The following is a 17881-nucleotide window of genomic DNA, read 5'->3' on the forward strand; positions in this document are numbered from 1 at the left end:
GGCCCCAGTACTGACCCTTCCAGATGTGAATAAGGAGTTCCAATTGTTTGTAGATGTCAGTGAGCAAACTGCACAGGGAGTCCTGACTCAGGAATGGGCCAGCAAAAGGAAACCCATAGGATTTTTATCTAAAATCCTGGATCCTGTGAGTCGGGGATGGCCTACATTCTTGCAGGCCATAGTCACGGTGGCACTCCTGGTGGAAGAGGCGAGGAAAATCACCTTCGGAGCCTCTCTGATAGTTTACACCCCTCACAATGTGAGAAACATTCTACAACAAAAGGCAGAAAAGTGGTTGACCGACTCCAGGCTTCTGAAATATGAAGCCATTCTGATCAGCTCCCCGGGATTGGAGTTAAAAACCACCTCGGCACAGAACCCTGCACAGTTCATGTTTGGAGACCCCTCCGAGGAACTGCTGCATGATTGTGCTGAGATCGCGGAACTCCAGACAAAAGTAAGACCAGATTTGGAGGACCAGGAATTGGAAGGGGGAGAAAAATGGTTTGTGGATGGGTCGGCGAGAGTAGTGGAAGGGAAAAGAAAATCGTGGTACGCAGTGGTGGACGGCAGAACGGGAAAAGTGGTGGAATCGGGCCCCCTGAGACCCGAATGGTCGGCCCAGGCTTGCGAGCTTTATGCTCTCCTGAGGGCTCTCAGAAGGTTGAAGGGAAAAAGGGGGACCATATTCACTGATTCTCAGTATGCGTTTGGGGTGGTTCACACTTTCGGGAAGATTTGGGAAGAGAGAGGTTTGATAAACACGAAGGGGAAAGGTTCGGTCCACGGGGAAATGATTCGACAAATCTTGGAGGTAATCAGGGAACCCAAAGAGATTGCGGTGGTGCATGTGAAAGGGCATCAGACCGGATTGCAATTTCAAACGCGTGGCAATAATCTGGCTGATCAGGAAGCAAAAAGGGCAGCGTTGCTCACGGTGAGCGTCCCCGAGGTGGTCGGGGAGGAGGACTCCGAAATCCAAATATGTCCCTCAGAAAAGGACATTGAAGGATTCAAGGAGATGGGAGGGGCATTGGAGAGGGGGAAATGGAAATTGCCGGACGGGAGGGAATTGGTCCCGAAAAGTGCGGCCAGAGGGATCCTGAGACGTCTGCACGAACAGACTCACTGGGGAACACGGGCATTGGCTGACCAGTTTCTGAAGTTCTTTGGGTGCAAGGGAATCTTTGAATTGGCAAAACAAGAGGTACAGGGGTGCGTGACTTGCCAGAAAGTGAACCGGTCCAGATCCAGACAAGCGGCTTGGGGAGGTCATCCTCTTTCGTACCGGCCGTTTGAAAGGATCCAGGTGGATTTCACTGATTTACCAAAGGTCGGAAGATATAGGTACTTATTGGTCATAGTGGACAAATTGACGCATTGGGTAGAGGCATGCCCAAGGGCAAAAGCCACGGCTCAAACAGTTTCCAAAGTGTTACTGGAAGAAATAGTCCCCAGGTATGGAATCGTGGATTGCATAGATTCAGACCAGGGGACTTATTTCACCTCAAAAATCATAAAACAATTAACCGAGGCTTTGGGAATCAGATGGCAATATCACACCCCCTGGCACCCTCAAAGTTCAGGACAAGTAGAGAGAATGAATCAGACTCTAAAATCACAACTGGCAAAACTCATGCTGGAAACGAAAATGTGTTGGGTGAAATGCCTTCCCCTTTCTTTGTTGAATGTGAGAACCATGCCACACTCCGATACGGGGCTGTCCCCCTTTGAAATGTTGTATGGGATGCCATACAAACACGGAATGCTGGTGGGACATCCCCGAGTTGAGGATGTGCAATTGCAACCTTATCTCATCACTATAAACAAAAATTTACAGGAGCTTCGAAGGCGTGGACTCATTCCCCAAAGTGCCCCTCTCGGATTTGCAATCCATCAGATTCAGCCGGGAGACAAAGTGTTGATCAGAACTTGGAAAGAAATCCCTCTCGCCCCGCAGTGGGAAGGACCGTTCCTGGTGCTGCTCACCACTGACACCGCAGTTCGAACCACCGAAAAGGGTTGGACTCATTCGTCAAGGGTGAAAAAGATCGAGGACCCAAAAGCCTCGGACTGGAAGGTCACCACTCCTCCCGGAGAACTCAAAATCAAGCTCAGGTGTCAACCTAAATAACCAGTCAGATAAGTTGCAATACCCCAGATTGTGAATGTTTTCCTTTCATTCATTTTTGAGTGTGTATACTGTAAACAGGTTTGGGTCACCCATTGTTGGGGAGGGAATCGACCTAGGGGTTTGTGTACTAACTGTCTAGACGAGAAGCAGGAGAACACAGGCCGTTTCTTAATACTTGCCACTCAGGCTGGACTTTTGGAACTAGACTCTCCTGAGTGGTACAAAGTTTACAAAAAGGGATTAAGGGGAAAATTGGACGCTAAAGCAGAGGCTTTAGCAGTCGAGTGCTGGAGGACCATCAAAGTACCTTGCCGAGGGGATACAATCAAATTATCCCGGTGGGCAACCTACAAGAGAAGGTTTGCCATCAGGACCACACGGGCCCCTGAAGCACACCCTTGCTGCCGAGAAGATGGTTTACCCCGCCGTATGTTCACATACGGGCGAAGGGCAAGGCAGAGGGGTATTTCGGTGGGGAATCCTGACAGTCCTGAGTTTAGCCGTGTGCTGGATCAAGGGGGCCCTTCCAGGGGCGCTCCTGGGGGAGAATCCTCCCGCGAAGTGTGAATGGTGCTTAACAGCTCCAGAAACTGGGCAGATAATGGATTGTCCTCTGGAAAGGCAGTTGGGTGATTGTTGGGCTAATGGCACTCGATTTCACCTTTGTGAATTGGAAGAAAGGATCCGGTGCCAACGCTCAGGGGCAAGTCCTAAGGGCGGGCTGTTCAGGGATCCTGCTCACTCACTCGTTAGACAGAGACACGAACTCGAAATTCCTTACCCAGTACAAACATGTCAGCAATGTAACAAAACTGTATGGGTGGGAGGAAAAAGGCAATCTACTTTCCTTGCCTACTACAAGGTGAATCACCTGTGTTACGACAAAACGAAACTGAAAATATGTAACATGGGTGGAAAATTGTATTGGGAAGGGAAGAATCTCAAACACGAGGAAATAGGTTCCTTTGATACTGAACCCATCATTTTTGATTTATTGCCTCCGGGTGATAATCGTGTGTGTTTACAGTTTGACCAGGCCTTTTGTTTTTCAAGGGACGAGGAAGGGATGGACCCTGAAAGTAAAATGAAACAGGTAACGTTGGAACTAAGGAGACAGGAAGCTGAGGCCAGAAAGAGGAGGCTTGAGCAAGAAAGATTGAAATCGCTCAGTGAACAATATGAGCAATTGGAGAAACAATATGGGGACGGGGGATTTCCGGCTCCTAACCAAAACCTCTTTGTAGAACTAATGCAGGAGATAGCCACTGAGTTGGGACTGACGGATTGCTGGATCTGTGGGGGATTAAAGTCAGCCGAAAGGTGGCCCTGGAAAGGAGAAGGATTAGCCCCGGAACAACTTCTAAAATGGGAGAGTTCAAAAATATCAAAAATCGTAAAAAGACCGGAGGGATGGATTTTGGAAAAAAGGATAGTCGGCACTATCTGCATTAGCCGGGAAGGGAAGGAGTTTACTGATCTGGTAGGTTATACTCCTTGCATAAACACCTTAACGGTGAATGACAAGACAAGGGTCTGGCAACCCGAACCACCCTCCGGATATTGGAGCAGAATTCGAGAGACGGATTGTGAATGGCTTGAGACCATGGGACTTTGTTGGCATAAAAGTCCTGGGGCTAATCCGTTTCAGGCATTAGTGGGACTGAGAGAGTACTGGGACGAGCCAGGCAGAACCAATGTAGGCTGGAAAGCTCCAGACGGGATATATTGGATTTGCGGAAAGAAAGCTTACAGCGCACTTCCCCGGAAATGGAAGGGGTCCTGTACCCTAGGCATGATAAGACCCTTTTTCTTCACCTTGCCCAGGGCCGAAAGCAATTTGCTAGGAGCACCTCTCTTTGAAACATTGAACAGACAAAGAAGGGAGATAAGGCCGGAGGCAACCAAAGATGGGGAGAGGAGGAGTGGCCCACGGAAAGAATCATTGAGTATTATGGGCCAGCCACCTGGGCGAACGATGGTAGTTAGGGATATCGAACGCCCATTTACCTCTTGAATAGGTTGATTCGGCTGCAAGCAGTGGTAGAGGTGGTTTCAAACCACACCTCAGATGCCTTGGAACTCCTGGCAAAACAGCATTCGCAGATGAGGGGTTTTGTGTACCAAAATCGGCTTGCCCTACACTACCTGTTGGCAGAGGAAGGAGGGGTCTGCGGCAGATTCAATGAATCGGAATGCTGCATTGAGATCGATGACTACGGGGAAACTATCAAAGGGCTAGCCCAGGAAATTAAAAAGGTGGCCCATGTGCCGGTCCAGAAATGGAATTCAATCCTTCAGGCCTCATGGTGGGACCAGCTATTCGGACAGGGGGAATGGTAGAAGAAGGTAGTGTTTTTTATAACATGCTCCATCGCGGGCATCATTTTCCTCCCGTGTCTGATCCTTTGTTGCATTCGACTGATCCATTCAGTCGTCCAGGGGATGCAAATAGCCTCCCCTCCCATGGATCCAGAGGCAGCCCAAGGGAAAACTGTGTCCAAAATAATGAAGCTTGAGGAAGAAAAGGGTAAAGGGAGGGCCGCAGAAGCCCTAAGGAGATTCGAAGAGGGGCGGAAACTCCAACAAGGTGATGAATCCTCTCAGGAGGATTGGGAAGAGTGTGATCTTAACTGGAATTAAGGTTGAAACAAATAAAAGAGACGAATTTTTAATTTGATGAATTATTAGGTGGGGGACTGTGATAAATTTAGGGTAAAAATTCGTGTATGAAATAATAATCCGATGTGTAATAAGAACAATGTTAATAAAATGTAAAATCCAGTAGGAGGCAAATCGTTTCCCCCCCAGCCTGCCAATTTCAGTTGCGAAGACAGGACAAGAATCATCAGACTAGACAAAGACTCTGGCCAACCTTGATAAGAATCACTTCCTCGCCAATGCAAGGAGAAATTCCTTCTTGACGACGATGCAGATTTCATCAACTCCCTGGCACGACAAGCAAAATGAAATCAGCATAAGACTGACCTGTGAAATTGACATAAGAAAAGAACCTTCCCAGAATGGAACAACGGGGCTTGACAAGATCCGGGAAGGCCATCGAAAAGAAATTCGGACTATTCAGCCCACCCTGGACACCTGGACTGCCTAAGGGCAGAAAAATCCTATAAAATGGTGGACTGAAAGCTGCACAGGCATGGATTTGGGCGTCTTGTACATCGGTGTGCGGACCCCTATCCACCCAGCGCGGCGCTGACATTCTCCTATTTTCGTGGTTTTCTCATCTTTCTGGTGTTCGATATTCTGTTATTAATAAATTGTCTTTTATTAATCCGATATTTGCCATTGCATTTATAACAACGGTAAAGAAGGTGTTTATTCAGGGCAGATGCCCAGGTGTTCCAGGCTTGAGTGTGTGTGTGAGAGTGAACGCAGAGAGAGCGATTTTGGGTCTCTCCTGCTCTTATGAACAGGGGTGGTACTCATGGAAATGGAGGGGAGTTACAGAATCAGAGAGGATGTGACATGGACATTTAGGGGTGAAAGGGGTGGGAAGAACTTGAAGCTTTGGCTGGGCCATCAGGCCTGCCAGGGCTATCAAGAACCTTGGGTGTGTTCACAGATAAGATACAACGTTATACAATGGGCTAAGCCAAGGCTATTAAAAGACATACAATGGAGGGGGCCAGGGCCATTAAGGGACATACTGTGGAAAGGGGGAACCCTTTATGTGACTTAACTACAGGTATCTGGGAAAGGGGGATGGGGGTGGATGAACATTTACAGAAACTAGTTATGCAAAATTACAGAGATTTTAGAAAACCCAAAATGCACACTGCAACATGTATCCCTGCATGCAATTGGCTATTTTGGTTGTCAGTTCAAAGGAAACCACCAATTGCACCTCAGCATCTGTGCTAAACCAATACAACTTCCTAATATGTCTAAAGGTAAACTGAACCTCTGTCCTGGGTTGCAGTGTAGGCTGTACACAAAGTATTTATTCTATCACCATCTTCATGAACTGTTGAAACCAGGTGGGCTAGTGTTTTCCCAAGCCCCCTGCCTTTTCTGCTAATGGCCCATTAACGCCTTTGGGGTGTTTTCTGCTAATGACTTTTGGGGTGTCTTCTGCTAATGACCCATGAGTCACAGGTAACTCCCTCCAGGGGTTATCTCTGTTAATGGGCCATCAAGGACCCATTTCACACTTCTCATGCTATTGTGAGATGCTCCGCCCAGGGGGAGGAGCCAAGCATTCTCACCTGGATATAAGCTGGGATTTGGGACAGTGCATTTGGCACTTACCCACTGGATTCCCAGAGGACCAGAGCTCCCAGACCTTTCTACAGGATCACTGCTTCAGGAAGAGCACTTCACCTGGACTGCTTCCACCATCCTGCTCAGGTTGTATTCTGACCCTGTCAGTGATTCTTTGTGTTATTGCATTTATTTTATTTTATTTTTACCTTTTTACCTTTCTTCTCATTAAATTATATCTCTGACTTGGAGCCTCTCACTCGTTTTGTTTTCAAACCACAACAACCTCTTTTCCTATTTGGAAACACTTGCTGGGGGTGTGGGGTGCATCATTATAGGCCACCTCTGCTAATTGGCCATCAAGGTCTCCCAGACTGACTCATGGAATTACATCATCCCATTGTGAGATGTCCCGCCCTGGGGGGAGGAACTGATCATTCCTACCTGTATATAATATGAGTATTGGGCCACCTGATACCACGACCACTGGGTACCCAGAGGACGAGCTCTTGACAACTGTTGGAACCCCAGAGGCTGAAAATTTCAGGCTTTCTGAGCTGAGGGGTGCTGACCCTCAGGCAGGCACCGCATTTGACTTGAGGCCTTGGAACAGGCTTCCGAGATTTTGTGATGGCACAGGGGTTGTAAGTGTATAGTTAGAGTAGTGTTGTGTGATCTCACAGGGTGAAAACTTAGGTTTGGGGTTTTGGTATATAGTGATGTGTGTGGGCCAAGATGGAGGAGTTCTTCCTCTTAATGGATTTGGGTGGCTTTCTCTAATTGGGTGAAGGATGTCTGCATTGCGAATCTTGGGTGGTCATTATTGGGTCAAAGGCATAAATAATGTAGGTGTCACTTTGGTATTGGGTAATTATCTCTTAAATAGCCTTGGTAAGAGTTAGAAGGGCTCTATTTTGTCTCGTTTCTTTAACTGGCAAGTTGGAGCTCAAGCTGTTAATACTGTAAATAGATAAGATATAATAAACCACCAAGACCGAACTCTGCATTTCCTGTGTCTTTCATCCTGACCTCAGCCGAGATAAAGCAGGCAGAACTGTAACAGACAACCACCACTGGACCCCCAGAGAAGGACCAGAACCTTTCTACAGGATCACTGCTTTGACAAGACCACATCCATCACTCCAGTCGAACTGCTGCCACCACCCTGACCAACAAGGTGTCAGGTTGTATTCTGACTTTGTAAGTTTAAGCCAGTGTTTTTGTACTATTCCTTTATTGTAATTTTTTCCTATTAAATTTCAGTTCTGACTTGGAATCTCTCGCAGCATATTTGTGTGGAGTTAATTCCTCCCACTGGTTTGCCTTCAGACCAGTACACCTTCTCATCTCCTTAGCCCACTTAGGGCTAGGTCTCTATTTGCAGAAGCAGTTAAAGTTATGTGCAGCAGTCACACTTAATTCTTTTACTTACTTATACCTTAATTCTTTTTATACCTTAATTCTTTTGCTAACTTATACCTATGCTAAGGAGCTTGTGCCAAGTGATGTTTATGTTTCAATATACCCACTCAATCCCGTGCTCTCTGGCCCAGGTGTCTATGAGCCTGTTTCAGAAATGGGTCCTGTTGTCTGACTCAATTATTTCTGGGGTGCCATGTTGCCACAGGACTTGCTTTTCAAGGTCAAGATAGTGTTCTGAGCAGTGGTATGAGGCACAGCGTACATCTCCAGACATCCAGTGGTTGTCTCTACCATTGTAAGGATGTAGCACTTGCCTTGGTGGGTTTGTGGCAGTGTGATGTAATAGATCTGCCAGGCCTCCCTATATTTTTATTTCAACCATTGCCCTCCATACTGTGGGAACTGACTGGTCAGAAAATAGATTTTAGGCTCCAGGCAATGGCTTGAAGCCTGTGAGAAAGCTGGGAACCTAACATTCTCCTTCTGGCCTGGGAAATCGTGAAGAGGAACCCAAAATAATCCCTGTAGATAGCCTCCTCCTGACACCTCGTGTTTTTTGAATTTGTTTACTGGTAAAGATGTTTACAAGAAGGTGGTGCTCTAAAGGAACAATCCTATTCATTGTACCGAAACACTGTATAAAAAGAATTTGTCTTTCAATAAAATATTGCTATAATGCCCTCCGAAGAAATCAATGTTCTATGTGTCGTTACATGAGCTGTCCTGAATCGTAATGATACCATACCACAGGGGCTTTACCCACTTGGCCTGCTTGATTGCAGTTTGTGTTTCACATTATGGATAACCTGGGAGATAGTGTCCATGGTTAAGTGTACCCCTTGATTACGAGCCCATTGGTATGTCACATCTCTTCCCTGATGACCTGAGCTGTCATGGGCCCATCGTGTCAGAAATAACTCTCCCTTGTGTTGCCAGTCCAGTTCGACCTGAGACACTTTATTCTTGGCAGCTTGATCTACCTATCTGTTGTTGCAATGCTCTTCATTCACCTGAGTCTTAGATGCATGTGCATCTACATGACATTTTTAAAGAAAACAAGATGGTGTAGAAGATGGCAGCCTCTGTAGCAAACTGCATGGACTAGAAGACAAAGACAATATGGTGGAGAAACCCCACTCAGCTCAACCTTCCTCTGGAACAAAAAACTAGGAAGGTAGAAGCTTCCTAAGTAGTTCTGGTAGCAGATGGGGGTGCTGGCTTTTACTGGGCCACCTCTGGACCCGCAGTATCAGTTTCCCTGCTTTTTTTTTTGGCCCAGCTGGACCCAATTGGTGGCAGCACTGCAGTTCCAAGTTGGGTGGGTATTAGATTTATATTTGTGCTTTACAGAGCACAACAAGCATGGGTAGTGCTTAGAAAGTAACAAAGAAGGTAGCTATGGCATGCAGAATATTAAATATATCGCAGTATGTAACTGCTATGGAAGGAGACCTCAACAGACCCTGATGGCTGCAGATATTTGTAGTGTTGAGGTTGATTTTTTAGTCAGTTTTTTTTCTGTTTTCATGCAGTTTTGGTCACTTATCAGCTCAGTGTCCTGACAAACTGTTTGTTTTGTTTTGCTGATGGGTTCTCACTGATGACCTCACACAATAGGATTAACTTTGCTTTGGCCTACTTGCTGAGTATCTGTCTGGACCAAAGTTCAGTTAGTTAAAACAGCAGGAATGCATCCATCACACAAGTGCTGATCTGCATGTTGCATTGACTTCTGCTCACACCTCTATCCCTGACTAGCAAGATAGAGGAGATCACTTGAGCCCCTGACCCCTTCGCTTGGGCCCCCCAGGGCTCTTAAGTCCTGCTTGATCTTGCCCATGCTCCATGCTATGCTTTTACTGTGTTATTGATGCCCATATGGAAAAGAAATAAGGAATAGTAGCCTGTGCTTTTAACGAGTTGTAATGGTCTCTCTGGGACATCCTAGTTCTTGGCTCCTGGCAAGGGGAAAATCTCCCTTGACTGTATATCAAGCTGGCAGATGGGGGCCTCAGTGTCCCTCAGCAGTCACTCACTATGAGCACTTGCTGCTTCCCTTTGCAGCATTTATTATGTTCTGTTGATGCAGTTTTTCCCAGTGACTCTTGCTCATGTTTTGTCCACTGTCAAGACTTCATATCTGTTGCTGGTTGGTACATATATCACCTGAAAAAGTGGAAACAGTCTGGAAATAAAAGGTCTAAAAGAACTGAAAACATCATAATCTATTGTCTTTTACAGATGAAAAATCAAAATTAACAGCATTTGCTACTCGAAACACTCGTGTCCTACAACCTCTTATGCCTCTATGATTTAAAAAGGGCTTAATTTTAATCCAAAATGGAATGTCTTTCTCTAAGAACTTCTCATGCTTCATGTACTCTTCCTTTCTTAATCAGGTTGAACTGTCCACAGGAGCTTTCTTTGAGATCATGGACTCTCACTGAAGATGCCTGTCTGACTCTTTGAAGTAAGACTCAGTTATCCTATTGGTACTTCTCTGGGCAACTTGTTCCAGTGTCCCAATATCCTCATCATTAAAGAAAAAATCTTCTTTATGTCCAGTCTTAACTTACCCTCTCTCAGTTTAAAACCCTTGTCCTTTGTCCTGTCAATACAGGTTGCATCTCTGGCCTCTAGTTGTAAACACAGTGCTATACTCACTGCTGCCAGACAGGGGCAGTGTAGGAGCGGTTTGCAAGGTTTCATTGGGAAACTTGTTTTGTTTCAGAGCAAACCCAAACTTGTACAGAGACAACAGTGTCATTGTATAGAGCTTGAGACAGGGAGACTGGAAAACCAGTCATTGAATTTTGAAATAGTAGTTTTTGCATCAACATGCCTGCTTCTAGTGGCAACTAGCAGTTCAGATACCACTTTTGCAACTGTTAGTATGTATTTGTAACTGTTAGATGTTTTAGAGGTTTAATATAATTTATTTGTCAAGTTGACTAGTGTTTTGTTACTTTTGATATGTAAACGTGATGCCAAGTCTGGATGGCTTTGTCCAAGCACTGGGAACACTGTGTGAGAATACCTTTACACATTTTCCTGGTTAATAGTCAGTCTCTACTTAGTGCTGCAAAAATAGAATTTTCAGTATACCTTAATTTACAATGTAATCATTCAACAAATTGATATCAGTGTTGTGGATTAATTTTTATCTTTCTGATTTTTTTTGTCAGCTAATCCACTTTGTTGTTACAATATGTTTGTAATGTCTGTTTTTTCGCATGAGTTTTAACCCATCCTATATGGATTTATCAGGACTGAGCCTGTAAAAACAACCATTCAAATCCTCCTGTCAAACCTCTCCATTTACTTGTCATTAATTCTTCCACTGACGCAATCATCATGTGGCACCAGACCAGATTGTATAAGAATTAACATACACTGTCTTTGCTTCTTTCTTTACTGCCAATAACATAGCCTTTTAACTTTCTTACCCATGCACTTTCCATTCTTTTTATTGTTTATCCAATGTAGGGTTAGATTTTGTAATATGTTTGGAGTCACAGTTATCTGTAACATTAATCTGATTTGTGACCCCTGAGTTATATGCATACTGTTTGTGAACTCTATTCCCTCTGGGGAAGCACCACTTTTCTTAATGCTAGCTAGCAAATTGAAAGGTTCTTGGATTTTTACAGGTTGCTGCTGTTGAATGTTTTATTTGTTTAAGAATTCGAGTCAGAGATAATAATCCCTTTTCCAATTCTTTTATCAGCATTTGCAAAGTCTGTGGCTGCCAAGCCATTCCAAATTTTGGGATTTTTTTTTTTTCCTTATTAGTGTGTGTTCCCTCCCCACCTTGGAAGTTTTTATATTTCCTGTTTGTTGGTTTTCTCGAAACATAACCAGTTCTGTTGCAGAGTGAGATATCACCAGTATTGGCTTTGCCTTTCGTATGTAAATTTCATCTTTGCAAGCAGGCGGAGTTTAGGGGTTGAGAGGAAACCAGTCTAATCTCTCCCCCAGGCAAGAGGATTCTGGTATATTGTCCAGTCTTTCCTTCAGCAGTGTTAATTTGACACAAAAACTCCAAAGCTATACTTGATAGTACACACTAAAACCCAACAGACATTCGAAAGTTACGTTTTAATACTCTTCTAGTAAATGAATTTTATTCAACACAATTTGCATGCACACATACATTCTAAAAACATTCAAAGCACCTGAGCAAACCCTGTTTTGTGACTTTCAAGCCATCCCCAATTTTGGGTTTTCCCTTTTAGGATTAGTTCCCAGGAACTTCACCTTTTTAAAGGGAATTTGGTATTTAGCTGAAGGCAGCTAATATGTATGAAAAACGAGATTCACTCTCCTGGTAAAATTTAAAAGTTTAATAAAGGACAATAGGAGACAAAGACAATAAAGCAAAGTTTTTAACGGCTGGGTGCTTGGCATTCAGCCAAGAGCACACCTGCTATTTTGGAGACACCCGTTATATACCTTTTGTATTGCATCAGCCTATTGCATATTCATAAACAGTTATGCATATTTAAACTTTTCCCCAAACTAGTTTACGTGTTCCAAGAACCGTTTAGCATGGCCCCTCCTTGGGTCCACCTTTTTAGAGCATGCACATTTCTTGGCTGTGGTTTTAGTCCATTCTTATTATCACCTCCAGCTTGGGTTTTGGTCCATACTTTCTTCAGACGGCAGGTGCTGATAGTTGGCATATCAGTGGCAGGGGTCTTCATCATATGTTCATTGGATGTTATCCCAACGAAGCAGGCAGTTCAATTACAAGCATAACTATATCAGCTATTTTACTACTATGTCTAAGTTTAGTTAATAGCAGAAATAAAAACTATATCTTTATAGCAAAGTTACTTTAACATTATGCATATAGCATCCATTTTAATATTTGTGAAAAGCCAATATTATATGTATTTATAACATATGCAAACTGCCATTTTTTAATGTGTAAATGCTTGCAGTGTAGCAGTGAAACATTCCATATCAGTATCGAGCTTTCACAATTAATTGTTAAACATCAGTTACTGTTTGCCCCTTTTTTCAAACAGAAGAGTGGTAAGGAGAATGCATTCTAAATATAATGCTTTTGTTCTAAATGCTTAATTACATCAAAACAGATTTTTAGCAGTTCATTAAAGCCAGTAAAACAATTTCAATTTTTATTTTTAAAACTTAAGTTTAGCTTTTTAGCTTCTGTAGGAGTACTCAAAAAGATTTCAAGTTTCAGTGTCAATTGTAAATTTCAAAGCTTGTCTTTTCTTTTCTTACAGCAAGATGAATAATAGGGCATATCAAAAAGCTACTGAAATGCAGGAATATGTTGGGGGAGGCTAGAAGTTCACCCAGAGCTTAAGCATTTGTTTCCTTACCTTGCTGTGTGGTAAACGGTGTTGGGTTTTTTTGCCTTTTTTTTTTTTTTTAATTCTCTGAGGTGTTTGAATTGCTCACCATTTCCCCTCCCCCTTCCCTCCCCCCTTCCCCTGCCACTGCGTAGAAAGCAGCTCTTGATATTTGAAAGCTGAGGCAGTTCTCTGTAATGCATTTTTCTCAGGCGGACAACAGTTTGTATTTGTTTTCCCACTAAACAATCTTTTAGCACAGTTGGGATCTTTCTTAGCAAAGCTCTTAATACATTAAGATTCATCTCTGCAGAGGCTGGGATATTTGCATCTGCACGTTTGTATATTGCCTGCAAACAGTTGGGTTTTGTAGCAGCAGCAGAGATATTTTTAGCTGACTGTGTAGGGGTTGATGCACGTTCCACTTTTTCCATATTTATTCTTCCTGCCCAATGTGCAATTCTCCTAATTATTACATCAGAAGGGTCTGGTTCACAATGCAACAGGACACTCACAGCTCAGAATTCAAAACTCTCTAAACCATCCAATAATATTCCATTTTCCCCAGTGAAACAAATTCTCAGCAGATACTTTCTGTATCTCCTGCTTTTTGTTCATATTTTTCTTGAAGGTTTGTCAATGTCAGGGAATTCCATGGAAAAGTTTTAACGGTATTCCTCCTCTGACCACCTTGGTGTCATTCAGAGAGTTCAGTTTTAATTATGGATTTCAATTTAAATTCTGGAATTTCTCCCTCCTTAAGAGTTGGGGATCCTGTGCTTGTGTCAGAATCTAATTCAACATTTGAATTATTAATTTCATCAGAGTTTTTCTGAATATTACCATCCCCATCCTCAGGTGATGTTACCAACTTTGGAATTTCTTTAACATCCAAAGATTTTGGGTTTTTTAATTATGTTAATTACAATTTTTCTTCCAAGGTTTTTTGGTTTTTTCCTTGGATTCTTTTAGCTCTTGTTTTGTCATTTTCTCTTATCATTTGTCCCTACCATTGGCAAGCAGTTTTTAAGCATAAGGCAAATAGATGAGAAATTATATTTTCTTCATTTTTATCTGTCAGTGATTCCCGCTGTTCATTTATTTTCTCTTGAATTTTTTCCCATTTAAACCAGTTATGTACTGGCCAAGGGTTATGATCACTGTGCCACCGTGAGTACTCTGCTAAGCCTTTAGTCTGTTTCCAGATCATTTGACATGACCCTGCTCACTGCACCAATTGTTACAAATGAGAGGAGAGAATTTAGACAAGTCCTTGCCTTTGCCCAGGTTTGCGGCAGTAGACAGCAGCTTTATTGAGGTGGCTAGCACCCCAAAACCCACTCTCACTCGCAAGTTCTTTATAATGACCTATCAGGTCTATAACATGAATTTTTCAATGAATAAACACAAGGAAAACAGACATAAGACTTTAACAGGCTTCTCACTAAACAGGATGAAACAAAAGAAACACTACTAGTAGGTTCATAAGACAGTGCACGATAATAAAGGTACCTATGTTACAGCTAGTGAAGAAATAGTATAAATTAGGAGCCAATGTCACTTACCAATAAATGATGGTGTGCAAAGATCTCCTTTCTCTCAACTTCTAGAAGAGTAACTCAAGGTGGACGCCCCCACTTTCGAGGAGAATGCTCCACATACTCAGAGTATGTAAGAGATTTCTGATTTTAATAAAAATTATAGTGGTCTTTTATAGTTTGTAAAAGTGCTGTGTCTGTCAGTCACAAAATTTTGCTAATCCTTTCCCATGCATTCAAGGCAGGATGTTTATCACTGGCTAAGGATGTTTACAGCTGAGATAATTCACCACAAGACAAACCATTCCAACCTGGCTTAGGCATGGGGGAAGTAGATAAGTCTCAGGGGTGAAAGTTCCTGTCACACCGCTTCAACAGGTCCATGTCTTTGTTGTGCTGAGGCCTCCAGAGCTGGATGCAGTGCTCCAGGTGGATGTCAGGACTTAAAGAATGCAATGAAAAGTCTCAAAACACTGTCAAAGAAGGAAGTTCTCATAAGATAAGCCACCATAACAGGCACAGATGGCAAACAGGAAGGCATTAATTCCAGGCCTAAACAAAGGTGAAGGTTTGGAATTAGCACACCAGACAAAATTCCACTGTGGGAACTTGTGATAAGCGCAGATGGCAACAACAGGAAGATGCCAGGCCCAGTGAGACAGATCTAGGTAACCTATGCAGACAAAACTTCCCACCATGGCAAACTGTGAGAAAGGTAAAAAGTCCTTACACATGCCAGTCCAAGTTGTGGGAACAGCATCTATGCTCTCTGGATACATGGAACTTGGACTCTAAAAGTGGTACCTCCAGAAGAACACTCTGGGATCCCCATCACTAAGCAGACCAGAAGAAGGGCTGTTGGGACACTGCAGGGACCCACATGTTGGTGACTATCTACTTTGTGTCTCTCTCTCCCTCCCTCCTCTACCTCACATTTACTGTTAAATAAAATCCATACTGTTGACTTTGGCATATGGTCTTGTTTGCCCCTTAATTTGGGCAGAGGCATCTTTTAATAATCGGATCCTAACAGTGGGGTCTTGTGAGAGTGGAGTAGAAGGGCAGAATCACCTCCCTTGACCTGCTGCCCACACTGCTTTTGATGCAGCCCAGAACACAGTTGGCTTTCTGGGCTGCAAACGCACATTGCTGGCTCCTGCCCAGGTTTTCATCCACCAGTATCCCTAAATCCTTCTTTGCAGGGCTGCTCTCAATCCCTTCATCCCCCAGCCTGTATTGATACTGTGGATTGCCTCAACCCAGGTGCAGCATCTTGCACTGAGGTTCACATGGGCCCACTTCTCAAGTCTGTCCTGGTATAGCAAGATGCTCTGCTCAAGTGGGGGTAAAACAACTCAAACTTTACCCTGTTTGCAAGCATTATCAGTGATGGATGGAGAAGGCAGGCGCCTTTCTGCTTTTGATGTTGAACAATGGTGAGACAAGTCTGACTCATCAGTCCCTAAGTTAAACATCCTGAGGAAGAACAATGTTTCCTGACAGAAACAGGCACTTGTGAGGGTGTGGCAGACAAAGTCCCTGATAAAGGAACCAATAAGTGATAAAGGAACCAAGAAGTGATAATACCGATAATTTATCTAAAGCTGCTGAGCTGGCACAGGTGGCCTGGAGACATATGACTGACAGTAAATCACTATACTCTAAAAGCCCAGTCCCACTTTTTAATGGCAGAGTTTTCTAACACATTCCTTCTTGGAATATGTGTGGAGGCTCCTCCCTTGAGTGGGGATGGCCTTCAAGGTAACTCAAAGCTGAGTGATTGCCTATGGTTGTTGCTATGGGTGAACATCAGTCTCTGATTAACAATTATTTTGCTAGCTTCACTATAATGAATAGATAGGAATATCATGAATAGACATGAACCATTGACTAAGTCTGGGGCTAGAATTGGATCCAGCCACACCCAGACTCCTCTCTGAGAATGAATTTAGAAAGCAAGGGGGTCCTTTCTTGTGCCTCTTGACTCAGCAGGTGAGCCTTCTCTAATAAACTTTGTCTGAAGCTCCCATTCTTCCTGTAACACCTAGTCCTGAATGGCATCCCATCCCTCAGGTGTGTCAACCACACCACTCAAATATGGAGAGTGGCTTTACAGCTTCATCAGCCAACTCCCTCAGGACTCTGGAATGCATCTTGTCAGGTCCTATGGACATGTGTACATTCAGATTCCCCAGATGGTCTCAAACTTGGTCTTCTCCTATGGTGGGAAGGATTTCATTCCCTCAGTCCCTGCCTGAGGTAGGTTCAGGGGCTTGAGTGCCTCATCTCTCTCCATGTCAGTTGGTCAGTAGTCAATATTGGGATGGAGGGTCATTCTTTCAATAGAAAGGATGTTCACATGAGAACTTCTTGATATACTTTTAGATAATGGCAATGACACACAGGTGGCATAATCACTGGTACCAAGTGGGAGCTGCCTTCAGGCTCCTCTGTTACAATGAACTGGCTAAGTTTATCCTGAGGCCAAGGAGTTTGAGCAGCACAATGCAGGCCTGAAGGTCAAGCTGTACATGTACATGCAGCACAGCAGAGCACAGGCCTAGGCCAATTCAGGTGCTATAGTTTAAACCTGGTGGGCATCTAAGCACCACACAACAGCTTGCTCACTCTCCCCACAGTGGGACGGGGGAATAATTGGAAGGATAAAAGTGCAAAAACTCATGAGTTGAGATAAAGACAGTTTAATAATAAGAAAACAAAAAAAAAAAAAAAAAGGAAGAAAAAAACCCCAACAAATAAAACCAAAACCAATAAAAACAAGTGATGCAAAAATCCCCTGCAATTACTTACCATCAGTTGACTTATGTCCAATCAGTACCCAAGCAACAGCAGCCCCAGAAAACTTTCCCCCCCCCGTTTATATTGAGCATGACATTTTATGGTATGGAATATCCCTTTGACTAGTTCAGCTCAGCTGTCTTGGCTGTGCTCCCTCCTCGCTTCTTGGGCACCTGCTCACTCGCAGAGCATGACACACTGAAAAGTTCTTCAATAAGCACTACTAAACAACAGCCAAACCATCAGTGTGTTATCAATATTATTCTCATACTTGTTATATATATATTATAAAGTTGGCTTTTTGCAAAATGTGTGCTATATGATTAATAATGTTGTGGTAAGGATATAGAATATAAGTTTTTTATTTCTGCTTTTAGAAAATTAGGCATAGTGGTAGTAACTAATGTAATATGCTTAAACTGTCTGTTTAGTCAAAATAACATCCAGTG

The sequence above is a fragment of the Zosterops lateralis genome (genome assembly GCF_965231275.1).
Source record: "Zosterops lateralis genome assembly, chromosome: W".
NCBI lineage: Eukaryota > Metazoa > Chordata > Aves > Passeriformes > Zosteropidae > Zosterops > Zosterops lateralis.